Below are 6133 nucleotides of genomic sequence, written 5' to 3'. Positions count from 1 at the left end.
AGGGATTAATGAGTCTGCTCTACAGCCTTAACTAACAGCCAGCTGGCTTTTGGCTCATGCATTAAGCTCCAGAGGCCCAAGACTGGATCCTGCTTGCTGATGACCAGGGTCAGTCGGTGTTACAGTAGCATAGGAGCACCCTGGCCATGTTCCTTTTCCTCCAGCCACTACCTCTCTTCCCTGCTATGCTGGCAGCACCGAGGGTGAATGGCATAAGAGCCCCTACATAGGTTCTGCTGTTGGGGGATCATCTTTATCCTTGGTTGATCTTCCCTGGATGATTTTGCCATTGTAAGGCTAGATTACCCTAGCAGTGCAATACAAGGTGATCCACTGCATTACAAGCTCTGGTCCTACTATCATTGATTTCCATACTAAGGAACATAGGAATCCACAAGGCCAATTGTTGCAAAATAACTCTTGTTGGTAAATAAAAGACATGCTTTGCTGCTAAGTTATTACAAAAAAAAGAAAGTGCTATAGTTTTTCAAAGACTACCTAATGAACCTTTATCTGCCTACATTGCACTCAAGGATAGACAGTTACTAATAGATAGGTTATTAATAACAAGCAAGTGACTTGTTCTATTTGCCTCAGGATTAGTATGCAAAAATAGATTGCAGTTCTACAACTATTCTTCCGTCAGGAGCTCCACCAGGAGTCCACAGGCAGCCTAGCCTGCAGTGATGATCTTTCCACTGCCTTCGTTGAGCATTGGCTTAGGACCTTAACGATTTATATCACTATTGGGAGAGGGAGTAAGCCACCAACAACAAAGAACACTGCACTCAATCCTAGAAAACTCAATATACATTAAAAAAAAAAATTGCTGATCCTTGTATAATAGTGCCATGATCTTACCATGATCAACTCAAGCTGCTTCATAGGAAATGGTAGCAACAGTTCTTGGCAAGGGAAGCCCATTACATGTAGAAATAAAAATTGCTAAGGATTTTATGTTGGGTACATAAAAACACTGAGCCAATTATATTTTTTACTTAGCAGCATTTGCATGAAAAAAATTTATAAGCATGTTAGAAAATGGATCTTTATATTTTTAATTGCATTTAATAATTTCCTTTTGTTCTTTTGCATATCCTATCACTACTGCTTCTAAATGTGTGATTCAAGAACACACTGAAGTCCAGTCTGTGGGAAACTGACCTGTTGCTAAGGTCACTTGTCAGCAGGGAGTCCCACCAGAAATAGTGAGAACCAATTTAAACTGCTAGTAAGACAGGAGAAAATTGTGTCCGGCACAGTTGGAGACTGTGATTTAGTTTTGGCTTTCCTGTCTGTCTGTGGAACTTAAACTTTTATAATAGTGGCTACTTTATATGCCCATGCTTCTTTTTACTGTTGTTTAAATATGGAATGGGAATAACAACTAACCATGAGAAGCGTGATTCTTTCATCTACCCTTCCTTTGTCCCATCTTGTAAACTTTCCTCTTGCCTGGTTTAGCAGTTAGAGTGGGGAATGTGTGCATCAGGAATTTTGGGTTCTATTCCTGGCCCTGCCTGTGTGATCATTAGTAAGTCAGAGTTGTGTCGTTTCCCTGTCTGTGCAATGGGATAATATGTCCCTACCTCAGAGTATTATGAGGTGACTGGGTGAATTTGTTACTGGGAAATGGTTTGAGATCTGTGGGGTAAAAGGTGCTGTAGAAATACTAGTATAAACATTGCAGATGAGTTTACTTGTAACCAGTACTGCAGATAAGCATTACTGTCCATAATATATCCCTGTCATGAGGTCCCAACCAGAGCCTGCTCTCTCTGTTGCCAAACCCTTCCATATGCCCAGACACCTAACTTCCATCTGCTAAGCCTGCCCACAATTCCCACAAGCACTTTGACCCAACTCCCCCCACTCTTTCCAATGTCTGACACTGCTACTTCACTTGCGGAAGAGACTTGATCTCCCATCCCAGCTGCAATAGCCTCTCACTCTTCAGTTGCCAAACTCTCCTGCTACATCCCAAACAAACATCCTAACCTGAGTCTCACCCCAATGTTATCTCCAACATACCTCTCATTACCAAGCAACCCAACTCCCATTAACCTGACTAATGCCCTGACCTTGCTGCGTCACTGCATCACCACCAACTAAGCTGATCCTACCAACCAGCCTTCTAGTTTCCACACATCCACCAGTTTGAGATCTGAAAGCTAAGTGCTGTAATGGCTATACCTATCGGGCAGCCAAACAGTGTTAACACAATGGCTCAAAACTGGCTTCCCTCAATCATTTTCAGTAGCGAGGTGTTTTACCCACCCTCCCCTGTAGCTATTGCCCAGAAATAATGTGGGCAGGTATGAAGCAAAATGCCATTCCTTCTTACTGCAATAGATAATATCTTTGCCAATGTGTCCTTCTAATCACTTTGGACATGGTGTCTTTTTAAGGGTTGCTCCTCAGTGCAGCTCGTAATGGGCCAAATCCTGAGAAGGGTTGATTACCTGTATGTCTGGCTGAAGTCCATGGGAATTGTGGATCCTCAGCATCTCTTTGAATCTAGCCCAGTAATTTTTTTCAATCCAGCATACTCTTGGCCACTGCAGTGACCAAGTGGCTACCCTCAGTTGTTCTCCAGGCTTCATTTGCTGGGAAGAATTAAAACTCTGCATATACTAATGAATGTTATGTGATGGAATAAAACAGACCAGCTGAGGTTCTTCTCATCTGAGAACCCTATTTCACATGACTAGAAATATATATTCTTTGTTGGCATAAAATACCGCCTCTGCTTTCAGGGAGAAGCATCACCACCAAGCGACTAATTTGTTATTTCCAAATATAGAAGGAGAAGTTCTTAAAGTATAAAAATATGTAGGATCAGATCCTCAGTTTGTGTAAATCACCAAAGAACTACTGATGTCAATTAGCTATTTACTGCCTATGTCATAGTTGTCCAGAAAGATTCTGGATCAGTCTAATGTGAAATTACATTGATCTATGCCAGCTGAGAATCTGGCCTGTGGAGCCTATATACTCAGCAAATTATGAGATTGGGACAAAGCCTTTATGACTGGCAACTGCACAGCACCAATGAGGATAGCAGGAATGCTGCAAAGCCCCATTGGGTAGCTGGTCAGAGAGCTGCCTGTCTGTGTGACATTTTTACACCTATGACATTTAAGTGAAAATCCATCTCCAAGCATGTTTGTGATTAAAGTATTTTTCTTTTTTCTCTGCCAAGAGGTCTTACTTGTTGAGATCTGTATGTGCTGCTGCCATCTTTCCTTATTCATTTCCTGTTAGTTCTGTGTATGAAAAATAAATAGATAGCAAAGGGCCTCTGTGTTTAATTTCTATTTTGTCATGTTTCAATGTACACTCGTTTTGAATCAATAAAACCCATGTCATAAACTGGATCCTATTTCCTGTTAATATTAATTGTAGGAAAAAACAACTGCTACACCCATTTTCATAAGAACCTGAGACTTAGGCACCCAACTCCCATTGATTTCTCAATGAAACTTAGACTTCTCGTTAGGACACTTCCCCCCCCTGCCCGGCAAAAAAAAAAAATCAGTGAAAAATGCTGATCTGGTGACACTAAAACCGTTTTGCAAATTTGTATTATTTTGCCAAAGTGTTTCAGTTAAAAAAAAAAATCTGAAAGAAATTTGAAATGTTTCATTTTGACATTTTCAGAATTAGATGTTTCAGTTTCTTGGTTCAGAAGACCTTTTTGGTTTAACATTTTCTTTAATGTTATTTAAAAAAAGTTCCTAATATTTTAAATGATCAAAAAAGAAACAAAACATTTCAATTTTGTCACAATAAAAGTTTGACCCTAAAAGAATTTTTGTTGTACTTCTTGAGTCACCAAAAATTTCAAAAAAATTCATTTTCAGTTTGACACAACAAATTTTTACTGTTTTGGAAATGGTGGTATATCAAAAAATCAGTTATTCATTTAGCTCTACTTCTAAATGCTTAAGTCATTTTTGAAAATAAGTCTGTAGCAAAGCGAAGACTCACAAGCACAGCACCTCCTGCTGGTCAGTTGGGAATTAGCTCATCCAGCACTCAGAGCACCTCCTGGTGGCCAGTGATTCACCTGCCTCAGACCCCGGTGCCCTTTACCTCAGGGTTTTGCCTCAGCAGTACCCCCACACTCTGGGTTTCCCCCCCAGGGGAACCCCCAGCCCTCTACACCCACCTTGCCTAGGTGGCTACTGCCAGTCATCATCCAGCCCCCTGTCACTGGGGCAAACTGCAGTCTGTCCTGGCCACTCATCATTGGCAAGGAGGTTGGACCAGCTGCCTCTGCCTAACCCTGCACCTCCCAGCCCCAGTACCCGTATAGACCTTTATCAAGGCCTCAGCCTGGGGAATTGCCAGGCTGGGGCTGCCCAGCTCCTGTTGCCCTTCCCCATCACTGCTGTGCTCCAGGTACCCTTTTCCCAGATAGCTAGGTCCTTCTCTCTCCACAACTAGAGACCTGACCCAGCTCCTCCCTGAGCCCTTATAGCAGGGCCAGGCATGGTCTGATCAGGGCCAGCTCCAGGCACCAGATGAGAACGCAAGTGCCTGGGGCGGCACACTGTAAGGGGCGGCATTCCAGCCAATCTTAGGGCAGCACATTCCGGCCGCCCTGCCGTGGTTCTTTTTTTTTTTTTCCGCTTTGGCAGCCACGTCTGCATGTCCGGAGCCCCCAGCTGGCTCCCCATACTCCGCCAGTCCCAACCCAGGTGGGGCATGGACCCCGGCCCGGGGGCAGGAACTAGTGATCCCTGCCACTCACTGTGCCGCCAAGCTCCCCGGGACGCGCCACTCCCCTCCACCTGCACTGGCCTCCGCCTCCTGCACCACTATGAACCTGGCACAGCAGAGCCGCCTTTAAAGGAGTGGCTGAGCCAGCACCTCCTGGAGCCCCTGGGGGCTTCGCCTGCCCAGCCAGGCGAAGCAACCGAAGGCCAGAGTGGGGAGTTCCTCTCTCCCGGCTGCGAGCTGGCTGCAGCACTGCCCTTCACCCCCCTGTGAGCCGCCTTGACTGCCCTCCACATGCTCCCTGTGGCTGCCTTTTTTTTTCCCTTTGGCAGTCCGTCCGCCCTCTTTTTATTATTATTATTATTATTTTGCTAGGGGCAGCAAAAAAGCTAGAGCCCTGGACCTGATTGGGGCATGGCCCCAAATGTGGCTGCTTCTCCAATCAGCTTTTTTCTACTGGAGTGGAGTAACTGCCCTGCTACAAGGTCTTAAGGGTCAGAATTGTAAAGGTATTGGGACATTTAAAGAGTTTTCCATAAATTCCATAACACATTTGTGGGTGATTTTTCAAGACCCACTTATCCACCCTAATGTATCAATTAATGGACAGCCTCAAGATGTAGATGGGCACTCATTGGGATTTTCAAAAGTGCCTTGACTCCTAGGTTGCATGGACATTCTCTGGGTAGGCACTTTTCAAAATCCCACTAGGAACCTAAATAACTTTTTAAAATGTGGCCTTAAGTCAGTTAATGTGGGATTTTCAAAAGCACCTAAGAATATTAGGCACCCAGCTTCTACTGAAAGTTAGTGAGAATTGGGCTTCTCATTTGCTTAAGCACTTCAGAAAATTTCACCCCAGGATCAAATTTACAAAGGTATTTAAATACCTAAAGGTGCAGGTAGACAACTCATGGGTTTTTTTTCTAAGAACCTAAATCAGCGAGGTGCCTAACTTTGGAAAATCCCTCTAGGCACCTATCCACATCTTTAGACACCTCAATACTTTTTAAAATCTGGCCCCTAGGCATTTATGAAAATCTCACTCTGTAGGTCCTGGTCCTGGTCTCGCTTCAAGTTGAAAGGGAGAGGGACAAAGGTCATTATTCACAAACTTTGCCCTCCCATCCCTAGGCTAGTCTGTAGCTTAAATGAGAGCAGCCTCAGGGCTCCTTTAGCTTACACCAGCTGTCTATGGCCCCAAGGGCGAGTCCCAGCAGCTAGGGATTGCCAAGACTCATAGACTCATAGGTCAGAAGGGACCAATATGATCATCTAGTCTGACCTCCTGCACAAGGCAGACCACAAAACCCTACCCATACACATTTATAACAACCCCGAACCCATGACTGAGTTACTGAAATCGTCAAAATTGAGATTTGAAGACCTCAAGCTGCAGGGAATCCACCAG

This window comes from Chelonoidis abingdonii, chromosome 15 (genome assembly GCF_003597395.2).
Source record: "Chelonoidis abingdonii isolate Lonesome George chromosome 15, CheloAbing_2.0, whole genome shotgun sequence".
In the NCBI taxonomy this organism is placed as follows: domain Eukaryota; kingdom Metazoa; phylum Chordata; order Testudines; family Testudinidae; genus Chelonoidis; species Chelonoidis abingdonii.
The sequence above is the reverse complement of the archived record's forward strand: the minus strand, read 5'-3'. Positions refer to the sequence as shown.